Source organism: Lepidochelys kempii, chromosome 9 (genome assembly GCF_965140285.1).
Source record: "Lepidochelys kempii isolate rLepKem1 chromosome 9, rLepKem1.hap1, whole genome shotgun sequence".
NCBI classification, from domain to species: Eukaryota; Metazoa; Chordata; order Testudines; family Cheloniidae; genus Lepidochelys; species Lepidochelys kempii.
The window spans coordinates 10,046,766-10,061,707 of NC_136388.1; the positions used below are offsets into that span (position 1 = coordinate 10,046,766).

The 14,942-nt window shown below is 43.4% G+C and overlaps 1 long non-coding RNA gene across 1 annotated transcript in view; it reads right to left on the reverse strand.

Moving 5' to 3' along the window:
* The window catches only part of LOC140917136 (uncharacterized), a 37,606-nt gene extending 31,464 nt beyond the window's left edge, over positions 1-6,142 (reverse strand). The window contains exon 1 of the long non-coding RNA XR_012160714.1: positions 6,072-6,142. This is a non-coding gene — a long non-coding RNA (uncharacterized LOC140917136). The remainder of the gene's footprint in view (positions 1-6,071) is intronic.
* Between the last annotated feature and the right edge of the window lie 8,800 nt (positions 6,143-14,942).

Here is a 14,942-nt window from a genome sequence, read left to right on the forward strand (position 1 = left end):
TAGGCTGTAGAGGATTTCATTCCTTCTGTTGTTGGCCACTATACTTTTTTCACACCATGCACCACTCCATGCATGGGCGGCGGGTAACATAGGCTGGGAGAGGCTGTGCCTCCCCAACAGCCAAGCATGGCCGTGCCCATGCTCCGCCCCCATCCTGCTTTCACTCGACGTGGCTCCAGTGACCAGTTTCCCTGTGGGGTGGCCCCGGCTCAGGCTGTGCCACCTGACCTCCCAGTGCTCCGGGGCTGGGGTGGAAGGGGCGGGGCCTCTGGTGGAAGGGGCGGGACTGGGGGCTACCCTCCCCCAGCTGGCAGTTCATGCGCCTCCCATGACTCTCTGTATGCTTTCAACTTGGCATTTGTGCCTGGCTGGCAGATATACTCCCTCGCTCATCTCAGGCGTGCTTCTGTCCCCAGGTTTGAAGCGTATATCAGTCTCATTATGTCAGCTCTTAAATCTCCCACGATTACACTTTAGCCCCTTTAAATAAAAATCCCACATTCCTGACCTGGCAGTAGGGGGTAGATCAGACTGCACATCCATCTTGTGTCCAACTGATGGAACTGTTGAAATCAAAAGCGCACAGCCAATAGCTCCTCTTCCATCTGAGCATATCCCCTTTCTGTGTCGGTCAGGGCTTTACTAGCAAATGCAACGGGTCGCTGGACTTTGCATCAGTGCTGCTCTTAGGTCTCCTTCTGAGGCATCACACTGTAGCCTTGGCTGTTAGCCCCATGATTGTAGTACTTTAGGACGAGTGCTTGTTTCATGGGTTTCTTATGGAGGGCCTGCATTTGTGCACTGGCCTCAGAATGGTTTTATTGTGCATCACCAGCACTTGGTCACATCTCACCCTTGCTATTTGGAGGCATTTCTCCAGGGTTAGATATGTTTCTCACATCTGCTGTAAGATGGAATTACATGTCTCACAAATGATCCTGTCTTTAATTAGGGCATTTTTAATGTCTCCAAAGTTTCATATTGATGCCACAGTTTGCAGCTCTGTAACATGAGTATCTGTTCCCTCTTCTGCTTCTTGGTTTTGGGTAAAAAAATAGTCTCTCTACAATCTTATTCTGTCTGGGGTCACAGTACTCATCAGTCGCCTTTATCAGCTGTTTCAATGTTTCACGCATTATTCTGGCAACAGTGTCTCATTCACTTCTCAGCCTTTCCTCCCCAAATGAGATAGGCAGAAAGCTTTAGCTTCATAGTCCCAACTTTGTCTCCCATGGTCACCTCTCTATATTGGCTCAGTTCTTGCTTCCACTGCTTTCATACTTCTATAAGATTTTTTTGTATACCAGTCAAGCTTTCCCAGTGGTCTGAGTCCCTTCATGCTGCCTATTTGGTCTGTTGTTAGGTTTCTCTTTGTTATCCTATTAATCACACTCTTCTCCTTACTGTGGGTCACACTAGACTGACTATTGCCACCAGGTTTTATGTATGGCATCCTGGGTAATAACATGAGAAGGCTCCATGTTTTTAAAACTAAACTGGATCTTTAAGGAAACTATTGACAGAGATGTTGCAACTGCCACAAACATTTAAGTCATGTGCACACAGACTGGCTCCTGGTACCTCCTCTATATGTTTCCCTCCTGCAACCTATGATCCTCCTTCCAAGTTCCATGCAGGTTGCTACAAACAATGAATGCAAGTTGGCCCACAGAGCTGGTAAAAGTCTTCACAACTGGCCTGGGTTTGGATAATGTTTGGACTGCATTGCTTCTGTGCATAACACCCCCTTCTGCTTCAAGAAGGCCTGCATATCTCTTTCATTTGAAGTCTTAGGAAAGAGTGCCTGCATGGTAACCTTGTGCTGGGATATTTAGAGGCTACGAGGTGGCTACTCCCTCATCTTGTAGGTCCAGTGCGTGAGAGAGGAGAAGAACATAAAGAAAGAGAAGGTCCCTGCCCCTAGAGAGCTGACAATCAAATACAGAAGTGTGCCAAATGGGTTTATTTTAGTTGTCACTGCTGTATCAACTTCCATTGGCTCAGATCCTGTGAGTTAGGATTAAGATTTAGGAGCCTAAAATTAGGTACCTAAATCCAATTTAACTAATGCCTGGATTTTTCAGAAGTGCTTATCACCCATTGACTTCAATAGGTGTAGCTGGGTGTTCGACAGAGTCGATAAAAACCAAAACAAAATTTCCATCCTGTGAGAAATTCCAATAATATGACATTTGTTTTTGTCTCAAATCAGGAAGAAAAGTCAAAATATCAAAACTTTTCATGGACGAAGCAGTTCAAAAATTTTTTGATCACCACATTTTGTTGCAGGTTAAATCAACCTTAATTTCTGCATCTACTTGAGGTGCCACAGTGCCTCATGGGAGTTGTAGTTCCATGTCCCTATTGCCACCATTCACTCCAGCAGGGGAGTAGGGCTCATAGGACTATATCTCCCATGATGCTTTGCAGTCTCTCCTGTGGCTTATGATATTCTTGATGAAAAATTCTGCCAAAAATCAATCTTTTCCTATGGAAAATTTCAACAAAAGCCCATTTTCCAATGGGCCTAGTACTCAGCACTTTTGTAATTGAAGCCATTTATCTAGGAGCCTAACTATGGCCTTGGGAGCGTAAAGTTAGACTCCAACCTTTGAAAACCTTGGCCCCCAAGGGATGGATCTAGAAACCATGAAGTAATATCCTGATAATAAGCTAACCTTAGCTAACCATTCCCAAGTTCTACAGACCCCCCTAACTTAATGACAAGTATATTGCCGAGAAGAGCAATGCTGTAATTAATGTTAAATTTTTTATGATGTTATGTAACATGTAATCATGAAATCAATTTGTCTTTATGCCTTTCAGCTCTGCAGTCCAATATGAAGATATAAAATGAATGAAGTGTGGGGAGCATGGATCTGTTCAACATGTTATGTATTCACCCATTCTTGCTTCACACATTTAGCACCAAAATTGTTCTTATTTTTTTTAAATAATGTAATCCATAAAGGTTATGCTAACAAGCTCTTTTGGCAAAAAGCACAGGAAGACTTTTGGTACCGCTCGGAGTGCAGCTGTAGTGAAAAAGCTGCTCACTTATGCCACCCCCCACTCCTCTAAATTACTATTTACTGATGTGAGAGCGTACAACTTCTGCCATCTCTCAATAATTAATGAAGTGTTAAAGTGACTCTGCTAAAGTTTGTGCATCTGCTGGGGGGAAACTACACACAGATAAGAAACGAGTTCTGTAGCAGAGCCAAACCCACATTCATCCCACTCCTCCAAGGACAGGAAACTCAGCACAAATTCTGATGTTTGTTCATTTTCTGGTTTCAGACCCTGACTTCCACACATGCTGAATTTCATGCATGCAAGTGGTCTCATTGAAATAACTATATAGCTGTTTAACTCATGTACGTAGAGTTAAACAGCTATATCATCTCTGAAGGACTGGGGCCTAAGATTGTAAGGTTCTTGAACCACATCTTCCTCTATGCTTGTACAGCACCAAACACACCCCGGGGGAAGAAAGCTGCACTTTTAAAACACCCAATCCTGCAAGTTGCTGAGCATCTCCTTGGAGGTGGGATTTAAGGACTCTGCACTTAGCACATTGTAGGATCAAGCCCTATGAGCTAGATTATAACTGGATGCTATCAAGGTCAGTAGTCCAAATTCTTGGCTGAAAATGTGGGTAACTCCACGAATATCAACAGAGTTGCATTTTTGTATGACTGTGGCAAATTTGGGCCACTGTTTATTTTTGTCCAAATCTGCCACACAAAACGGCTGTTCCTACAGTATGTTTACAACATATCGCATAACAGAGCAAAGATTTAAAAAGAAGTCTACAGTAAAGCAGAAAAAAAAGGTAAATAATTGCATCTAACTATATGGTATTTAGCCATATACTATTATGTTTACTTTGCTGGCATCATGTCTAGAGAATAAGACATCAAAAGTACCTCCATAGATACAAAATGTACAATGTCTTGAATAAATATTTTGTCTTCCTTCACAGGCCCAGTTTGGAAATAGCCCAAGAATTAACTCTTTTTGCTACCATCTGATTTCACAGTGTCTCGCCTCTAGAACTTTACATCATTAATCACTGACATGCTACCAGGCCTCAGACAAGCCTAAGGGCTTTCCCAGGATTCCCTGCTGCTTGGCAGGTGAAGGAGTCACAGCCAAGGATTTTTTGAAATACAGCCCAGGTACAAGACATATTGAGCTGGAATGGCCATTCCCAGGAGCAATGGAACTAACTCCCTAATCTGTTGTAACCTGTAAACCCCACTCCAATCACATTGAATAATTAAAAATCTGATTATTTTTTTAACCTGAAATTAAAGTAAAAACAAAGAGACACCATAAATCACTGGGCATTTGTAAAAGTCACTATATTTCATGTGCAGCAAGATTAATGTTCCTCCCTCCCCCGCTTTACTTATAAAATGGAAATGTTTTCTAGTGGCTCCAACTTCTGGATAGCAGAGCTGAGGGTGTGTGCACGGGTGGGGGAAAGGGAACTACAGGGGGTAGAAAACAGAAGTTAAAGAAGCAAGATGGCCTATTTTTATGCTATTTAATATGAAGACTTTTTTTAAAACCGCTCAGCAGGAATAGCAAAGTTTTCCAAGTCATCACCTAGCAACAAACCCAGCAAAACATTGGCAAAGCAGTTTTGCATCACTGCCATCATTGGAAGCACTGACTTGTTGAAGGCTGAATTTGCTATGGAGTGGAACTGAATGCTCTGTACTTATTCAGAGTGCTGAGACATGCAGTCTTCTTCCACTGAGAAGATAATTCATTAATGTATGATAAAAAATAAGCCATAACACACATTACATGTGGCTTGATAAGAGGTCTCAGTCAAATTTTTGACTAAGGGTCTATATTTTTAATTGAAAAAAAAAATGAAATTCAGCTTCTCAAGCAGTTGTTTTCAAATGTATCGTCCAAGGTTAGATATTTTGGCTCCAGGCACACTGTGAGAAATGTTAGGTAATACGCTCAAAATTCAGCTGAAGACTATTTAACCTTAAGAAAAAATAATATTGATGGAAAATCCCTCTTTGTGAGCAAAGCAAATCTTATTTGCCAGGTCTTGGCTTTGACTCAGAGTTAACAGCTTAGTTTAATACATATTCGTCTCATGAAAATATACTGCCCCAAACTAAACAATTTTTCATGACAGTATCTTTAATGCCAATGAAAAGGTTATTTAAGATGATCTTTTAAATATAAGATCCTCAAAGCAGATGGTATGGGGTTGAAACGATCAAACTTTCCAAAACATCATCGATGTGAGATGTTGCCCACCTTGGATTTTAATTACATCACCCAATAGCTTAACCAAAATACACCATGGAATCAGAAGTGATCTTGCTGATGGTTTTCAAGAGTGATTACATCATGAACTGTTCCAACAATGCAACTGGAAAAATTACTTATGGAGTCAGTGTAGTGGGTTAGCAATGGTCCCTCCCCGTCTGGGTCAGTGGGAGCCCACTCCGTCTCAGTACATCACTGGGCATCACCCACAGTCAGGGAATTAGCAGAGCACTGAACAGCCTATGGCTCTGGCATGCAGTCCGGCCAGTGCCGCAAACAAGTCTCTGGGCCCCAGGTCCTCAAGCAGGGCTAGGCATTAAACAGTCTATCATTCCAGCCTGCAGTCAGGGCAGAGCAGCAAAGAGTTCGGTGCTCTGGGTTGAAATCAAGGCCAAGCAGCAAAAGTTTATGAGCTCACTCCTCAGTCAGGGCAGGGCAGCAAATGGTCTATGGCTCTGGCCTGTGCTCAGGACAGAGCAGCAAAGAGGTCTGACATCCTAGCTCCAGAGGACGGCCAACAAATACAGGCCTCTTGGCCTAGAGAGGGGAGGCTGCCACCCCAGGGGAGGGGAGGCAGGGGGTAAGGGGACATGGGCCTAGCTGACTTGACTGGGCCCCAGCCCAGGGCTCTAACAGAGGTGGAGTGTTCTGCCCCTGGGTTAGCAGGGAATCCAGCCGCAACACACTGACCATGTTTTAGGCAGCGATGTAGCCAGACTGAGGTCAGCTACCCATGGGCCACTTCCTCCCCTCCCCCCGGGATGTACCTGGTCCTCAGCTCAGCAGGGCTCCACTATGGTCTCGCGGCTCAGGAGCAGGCAGGAGGCATCTGTCTCCTCCGGTGGCTGAAGCCCAACTGAGTTCCGGGACCTGCCTTTTATACTTCCTGTCCCTCCTCTTGACTTCCGGTGGGGGGGCATGCATGGCCCTCTTCCGCCCACCTGGGTTCAGAGAGTGGTCCCTCCCCTTCTGGCTCAGTGGGAGGCCACTCAATCTCACTACAGTCAGCTAATAAAAACATTGTCCAATTTCATTGACAGAAGGGCTCCAAATTAATCTTATTGGACTAGAAAAAGGTATCCAATAGTTAAGACGACTAGTGGTATTGTCACTTACATTATGCAATATAGAAAACAATGCTTTTAGACATCCATCTCTCCCTGTCGTTTGGGAGGCTTGGGCCCTGTATATTAATTAAACACTTACTTTATATATATATATAGTAAAGCTGTGTAAAATAATCAATCTCAAATTCACTCAACTGAAACTTGGGTTCAAGGTTCAGTGGGTGAAAGTCTGTCCCTGTTGAGTCAATGGGAGTTTGACTTCGGTGAGGCCAGGATTTAATCCAGTGAGCCTGCGATCCTTGACCGAGGCTGTTTGTATAGCTACAAAACCTGTGTAAACTGGCTTCTCTGTTCCTTCCCAGGACTCCTCTTCTTACTGTACCTTAGCTGTCTTCAGGGGAGGTTGGTGGCTTTCCCCCACCCTGCTCCACTCTCCTGGAGTCAGATGGCTCAATCCCTTGCCTGGGGCTATGAGATTGATGTGTGGCCGCTTCCAACAGCCTGGTCACCTAGAACCACAAAAGGAGGAAATGATGCTAATCCAAGGCCAAAATAAACTCGTCTAGAAGTGTAGTATGCAGCAAAAGCACTCCTAACTCCCACTGCCAAATTCCTCTAGAGTTCCCCTAATTCTGAAAAAAGAAAAGGAGGACTTGTGGCACCTTAGAGACTAACCAATTTATTTGCACATAAGCTTTCGTGAGCTACAGCTCACTTCATCGGATGCATTCAGTGGAAAATACAGTGAGGAGATTTATATACACACAGAACATGAAAAAATGGGTGTTTATCATGCACACTGTAAGGAGAGTGATCATTTAAGATGAGCTATTACCAGCAGGAGAGTTGATTATCACTACAAAAGGTTTTCTTCCCCACACCCCACTCTCCTGCTGGTAATAGCTCATCTTAAGTGATCACTCTGCTTACAGTGTGCATGATAAACACCCATTTTTTCATGTTCTGTGTGTATATAAATCTTGTCACTGTATTTTCCACTGAATGCATCCGATGAAGTGAGCTGTAGCTCACGAAAGCTTATGCTCAAATAAATTTGTTAGTCTCTAAGTGCCACAAGCACTCCTTTTCTTTTGCGAATACAGACTAATACGGCTGCTACTCTGAAACCTAATCCTGAACATATTCACTAGAGAACCCTAATAATATGCAGCCACAGTGCTAAACATTACACAGGATCTCTCAGCTCCAGCTCACTAGAGCCAGCCGGCAGCTGAGCTAGAAATTTGTCTCCCTTTTCTCGTTCCATATTCCACTTGCCATCCAAGACAGCCGTTATGATAGGGGAAGGCACCAGCCCTTATTGGATGCTGCTACCGGGGTGAGCAGCTCCCTGCCTCCAGCTAGTGATGAACACTTGAACTTCTTTTACAACAACATGTCATGTCACACAAAACATCTTTACGATTATGCACAATCAGGCATAGGTTTTCTTGCCTACATACTCATGCAAGAAGTTAGGACTCACATCCTGTGCTCATTACTACATCCAGTAGGGTTTGTGGGATGTGGGAGAGGCCATCAGTTTGAAAAAGAAAAGGAAGGGGTGAAAAGTAGAGCTCGCTGTATAACTGATTTTTCAGGTTGCCAGCAGTTTAAAACAAACAAACAAAGAAAGAACTTTTGGTTCAGGCCGAACCAAATCTAAATTTTTTCTGAATCTTCAATGAATCAAAAATGTTCATTTGGGGTTGAACTAAAATGTTTAGTGAAAATGAAACATTTTGCTTCCTGGGGCATTTTTAAAGGGCTAGAATTACAAAACAGGAGAAGGAGCTGGTGATATCCCCTTTATCACTTTTATCCCAGTAGTTAGGGCACTCACCCAAAATGTGGGAAATGTAGGTTTAATTCCCCTCTTTTCCTGATGTGGAGCAAGGATTTGAACTTGGTCTCCCATCGCACCTCACAGGTGGGTGCCCTCACCACTGGGCTATTCTCTCTGGCCTAATGACTCTTGAGGTATGTTATACAAAGTGGAACAACATCAACAGGAGAAATTGAGAGAGAGACCTGCCCCAGAATACCCCATAAGCCCAGTGCTTAAGCACTCTCTTGGGAGATGGGAGACCGAAGACCAAAACACTGCTCCACATCGGGGGTGTGTGTGTGTGTTTGTGTGCTGGGATGGAATTGAACCTGTGTCTCCCACATCCTAGGGAGTGTCCCAACCATGGGGCTAAAAGTTGTAAGGGGAGGAACACCTCCACCTCTAGCCACTTTGTGAATGGTGCCAAAGTCCTTTGTGAATCTAACCCGAACAAAAAATCATAGAATCCTAGAAGATTAGGGTTGGAAGAGACCTCAGGAGGTCATCTAGTCCAACCCCCTGCTCAAAGTAGGACCAATGGGCCAAAACTATTTGGTGAATTCTTGTCAAATTTGTAAATAGGTTTAGGGCATCCCAAACTGCATTTTCTAGTGAATAAACAATTGTCCAATTTTCTTGCCCAGTTCTAATGTAAAGGTCACTGTGTCTCCCTGCAAAGGCATATAAGGAAAGAAAGGTGGGTCACAGGACTTGCTGTTGGGAGGGGTAGTGGGTGCTTGGGGAAATACTAAAAAAAGACCGTACGTCACTTCAGAACTAATCATGTTGATTATATACATGAACTACAGCTTAGCAAGGTACATTTAAAGTAGACCAAGTTTCAGGGAAAAAAGATCAATTCTTTTCATAAGTACAGTTTGCTACAGATACACATTATGGAACCTGCAAGCTACTGTATATCTGAGGAAATATCAGCCAGACTGATTAAATGTGCATGAAACAACCTGCATCAGTAACTGACTAGAGACTGGTAGTAGGAAGAACCACATGACATGGTATTAGTACAAGGGCATACATGAATACTTACCAGGCACAGAGGAAGCCAGGTGAAGGATACATTTGTGAAGTTTCAATGCAGTAACCTTGATCAGTTTTGTCCAGGGTTTATACAAAGGAGAACAAACCAGAGAAGAATGCTTGGTCCTATCTCCACCCCTTATTGCGTCTATATAATTGGTATCTATTCCTATGTCTAGTCTTTCTGTTGCATGATTGGCTATTTGCACTATCATTGTGGTTTTGTTTCTTATGAAATTCTGTTCTGTACATTTTCATGATCATAGTAGTTTGTCTCTGAAAACATGGAATTTCACAATGAAAACCATTTTGTTCCAAGAGCTCATTTTATTGTGAAGTCGCTGCAAAAATAGGGCCTTTTTTATATTTGCAACCAAATGTGAAAGTCCTCAAGTGTTGAACATTAAGAATCTTGACCAAAAATTGGGTGCACTCCAATGACCAATGAGCCATCAGTAATTATCTTCAAAAAGTCATGGAACACAGGTGAGATTCTAGAGGACTGGAAAAGGGCAAATATAGGGCCAGTCTATAAAAAGGGCAATAAGGACAACCTGGGCTATTACAGATCAGTCAACTTAACTTCAATAATGCAGCAAATAATTAAGCAATTTGCAAGAACCTAGAAGATAATAAGGTGATAAGTAACAATGAGCATGGATTTGTCAAGAATAAATCATGTCAAACCAACCTAATAGCTTTCGTTGACAGGGTAACAAGCTTTATGGATAGGAGGGAAGTGGTAAATGTGGTATATCTTGACTTTAATAAGGCTTTTGATATTCTCTCACATGACCTTCTCATAAACAAACGAGGGAAATACAACCTAGATGGAGCGACAAAAAGGTGGGTGTACAACTGGTTGGAAAACTGTTCCCAGAGGGTAGTTATCAATGGTTCATAGTCAAGCTGGAAGGGCATAGCAAGTGGGGTCCCTCAGGGATCAATTCTGGGTCCAATTCTGTTCAATATCTTCATCAATTATTTAGATAATGGCATAGAGTGTACACTTATAAATTTTGTGGCTGATACCATCCTCGGAGGGGTTGCAAGTGCTTTGGAGGATAGGATTAAAATTCAAAATGATCTGGACAAACTGGAGAAATGATCTGAAGTAAATAGGATGAAATTCAATAAGGACAAATGCAAAGTACTCCACTTAGGAAGGAACAATCAGTTGCACACATACAAAATGGAAGGAGTACTGTGGAAAGGGATCTGGGGGTCAAAGTGGATCACAAACTAAATATATATCAACAGCGTAACACTGTTACAAAAAAACCCAAACATTCTGAGATGTATTAGCAGGAGTGTTGTAGGCAAGACAGGAGAAGTAATTCTTCTGCTCTACTCTATGCTGATTAGGCCTCAGCTGGAGTATTGTGTCCAGTTCTGAGTGCCACATTTCAGGAAAGATGTGGACAAATTGGAGAAAGTCCAGAGAAGAGCAACAAAAATGATTAAAGGTCTAGAAAACATGCCCTATGAGGGAAGATTGAAAAAATTAGGTTTGTTTAGTCTGGAGAAGAGAAAACTGAGAGGGGACATGATAACTGTTTTCAAGTACATAAAAGGTATTACAAGGAGGAGAGAGAAAGATTGTTTTTCTTAACCTCTGAGGACAGGACAAGAAGCAATGGGCTTAAACTGCAGCAAGTGCGGTTTAGGTTAGACATTAGGAAAAACTTCCTGTCAGAGTGGTTAAGCACTGGAATAAATTGCCTAGGGAGGTTGTGGAATCTCCATCATTGGAAGTTTTTAAGAGCAGGTTAGACAAACACCTGTCAGGGATGGTCTAGATAATACTTAGTTCTGCCATGAGTGCAGGGGACTGGACTAGATGACCTGTCGAGGTCCCTTCCAGTCTTGCAATTCTATGATTCCAGGAGATCATAGCACTATTACTGTTCCGCACCATAGCCCACATGGTTTGGGCTCTATACTGTTATACCATTTGTTCAAACTAGGAGCTGAATCACTACTGTATTACACCAGTTTTCTGCACTGACGTCAGAGTTATACCAGTCTAAACTGGTATAATGGAGCAGCGAATCAGGCCCTGCATCTCTAGGTCATCCATTGAACTCTGCTTTTTCCCTTGTGGCTCTTGCACAAGCCAGTACCTGAACTTGCAAGTGTAAGAGGAAGGAATGACTCTTATAGTTCTCATTTCTCTTGTTTGATCTCAGCAAACCTTTCATCCTGTCACTGCTTCCTGTGTTGCGTCTCATCTTTTTAGCATCTCTGTCTTGCGTTGACTTATCCTCCTTTCACAAGGACAGCAAGGGAATATGGAATCTATTTAGGGGTTGGTTTTTCCTCCTGGCTCATCTTAAGCATTACCCCTCTGTCACACTTCCCTTCTCTGTTCCTCTTGCTCTGATTTCTTATATTCATTTTCTTCCAACTTGTCGATGGTGGATTACAGTTGTTAGGCTGAAATGAGAAGATGTGTCTATTTCCGAGGTTGATATTTGTGCTGAGCAGCTGCCGCTTTCATTCAAGGAGTACAAATTCATTCTTGGATGAGTTACACTGTTTATATAAATGAAAATAGTGCTTTGGAGTGTCCACCACCTGCAAGTCATAAAGGCAAGCAAATACATACAATTGCTGTAATTCCCCCTGATGCCCCCTTCCTCACTACCAACACTGTATTCCATCATTATGAGCAGATATGTTCTATGGTGAAAATGTGGCCTTAGGACAAAAGAATCCATTTGGAATGGAATTTGTCCTTCAGGAGAGCATGCCAAGCTCTTAGAATCTCATTTTGAGGATGCTGTCTGATGGTTACAACAGGGGCTGGTAGGCAGGACTTTTGGTTCTCATACTGGCCCCCTTAACCTCTCTGTATCTCATTTTACTCATCTGGAAAATGGGAATAATGTTGCCATTTATATACTTTACAGCGCATTATGCAGTTCATTTCATGTTTACAAAACAAACTCACATTCTCCATATGTGCTGCCTTGGTGGAAGCTGCTGCTCATTGGTGGATCTAATTAGTGGATCTCTCTGAGCAAAATTCTCTTCTCCGATCCACAGTCCAGATCCCTGATTTGTTCTATTGATATGATGTCAGCTGCAACTCTGGGTGTTTTTTCAGATTTGCGGTGGGAGACTGTGAATGTTAGTTTCACTCCTGGACTTGTTTGCCTGGTCTTGGTCTCAGTATGTTGTTTTGCGGGAGTCATTTTTTATTTTATTGAAAATCAATAGTGATGGTCAACGTGGCTGGCTTCTGACCAAACTAAACAGCATAACATGGGACAGCGAAGTGGTCCCAGCTTTGCTGGGCAATAATAGCATTTATCAGACTAAAGATTCAATCCTCACTAATGGAAATAAGGGCTGCAGAATTGGGCCTTTGGACCTTAGCCGAATAAATCTCCCAGTTATGTGTACTCTAACCCGCAATGGGACTGCCCCAAACCCAATTCTGTGAGTAGCTCAGACACTAGTGACTGGTTGACTGGATACAATTGCATGAAAGGCAGCCATGCTTGTGAACCAGAGTACATCACAGAGGCTCATCAGGACAGATATCAAGTTACTACCATGGGCTCAACTTTGAAAAACAAGATGATGTAATTCTAATATGGAACCAACTATTTTAGCACCTGTGTTAAGCCTTTGAGCGTACTCGGCATGAACTATGGCTTCAGAAGCCTGAGCAGACTCAGAATGAGCTAAGTGCTAACGAATTTAATAAGGAAATGCTGTATCTTCTCTCCTGACTAACATGACTGCTTCCTTCATGCTAAACATTGCAGTCCCTAAGGGCATAATTCTGCTGATCTTACTCATGTGAGGAAGGGCTGTAGGAATAGTCTTCTGAGGCGCAGTTCAATTCCCCACTGAAGTCAATAGGAGTCTTTTCACTGACTTCAATGGAAGCCGAATCAGCCCCTACAGTAGGAACACCTAATTCACACTCCATATGTTCTTAGAGCCTGCTATCAGTCTTAAGCGTCCTCTTTTATTGCATAATAAACGATTTACACATTGTTCTCCACAGTGCCCAGTTTACAACGATGACAATGGTGCCATCACACTGGGCACACACTCAGAGGGGACCCATTATGGTTGCCAGACAGGAGTGCCGGAATCTCCCTAGGAGTTGGGGGGGGGGGCCATCGGTGATTGGACTGTGGCCCCACCAGCGCTCTGCCCTGAGGCCCTGCCCCGCTTTGCCTCTTCCCCCGAGACCTCACCCACTGCTTGCTCCTCTCTGCCCCTTCTCCTCATCTCTCACCCTTAAGGAGAGAAAAAAGTGTTGGGGCCATGACCCCGGCCCCCCCGTTCAGTACCTGTGGCCAGGTGTCTGGTTTTTTACCAGAAATTCCAGTCGAAAAGCGGACACTAAAAGTCCAGTTACAGAAGTAACTGCAATCAACCTTCCTGCCAGGAGGGCAGGAAGAGCAGCTGCTGGTGCCTTGAAGAGCTGCAGCTCAGCTGGAGAGAGAGAACTGGCTGCTAAGGACCCAGCTCCAGCGGAGAGAGGTAGGTACCAGCTGCTCCCCACCCCGGGGGGATCTTGTCTGCTTCCCCGCCCCGCTGTGCTTGTCCCTAGCCCCTGCCTCGCTCCCGTGACCGACCCTCCCTGCACCATGGGAGCCCACAAATAGTTTGGTGTTGGGCCCACAAAATGTTAATCTGGCCCTGGTTCCCCACACTAGTTACTTTAAAATTCAAATAGTTTTAAGGAGAACTTCAGACAAACGCCTCATTGTGCAGACTCATATGCTGCCGTACCTCCCCAAATAGAACAGGGTCTTTAGAGTACTGAGTCCCTTTCAACACAATGGTGAGTTATAAAAAGAAGAAAGAAAAGGAACAAAGAATTGCCCCAGCAGAGATTTTGGCCCACTATTTTCTGCTAGGTTCATGGCTGGATTTCGGCATGTCTTTTATGAACCAAATCTCTCTCTCTCTCTCACACAGACTTTTACAATGTCCTTTTTATATCTCCACTCCGGTAGTGGAGTCAGGTCTTGCCAGTCCTCTTGTATTGTTCAGGAGAACATGTTTTATTGTTTTCTCAGGAATCTCTCTGTCATCTTATGTAGTGACATTTAAGGTGCCAATCTCATTATTTTAAATTAATAAGTAATATGTTCCTCCATAATACTTCCAAAATCTGGCCTTTTCTCTCAGGCCATACCTCATTTGTCATCTTGACTACTGCAGCCCCCTCCTTTCACTTTCCTAGTACCCACTTCCCTCTCATCAGATTCATGCACGTCACTGCTGCTAACTTAAAATTTCTAGGCTGTCATTCTGACCGTTCCAACTCCCAACCCTTAGAATCATCCACTAGTTTCCTCCCACTTCTCCATCTTATCAACTGCCCACTTTCTTCTCCTTATCTTTAAGGCCCTTCACAATTTAGCCTCTCCTGTTTATATCTTATCACATTGCTACCTCGTCCAGCAATGGCAGCCCCATTTGCTGTTTGTCCATTTATCCCACTGGGGCTTTCGCATGGCACATCCTCCCCAAATTAGTCCATGAAGACACTACCTTGTCCTCCTTCAGATCTCTCGTTAAGACCCACTTCCACTGGAACTTTCCAACCAACAACAGCTGGATGCATGTCTAGTTAGGTACTTCTGATATTTATATTATTTTTAACATCTAGTTCACAAAATAACCACCTCAAAACATGCATAGTGCTGGCCCATACAAATCAATGTTTTTAT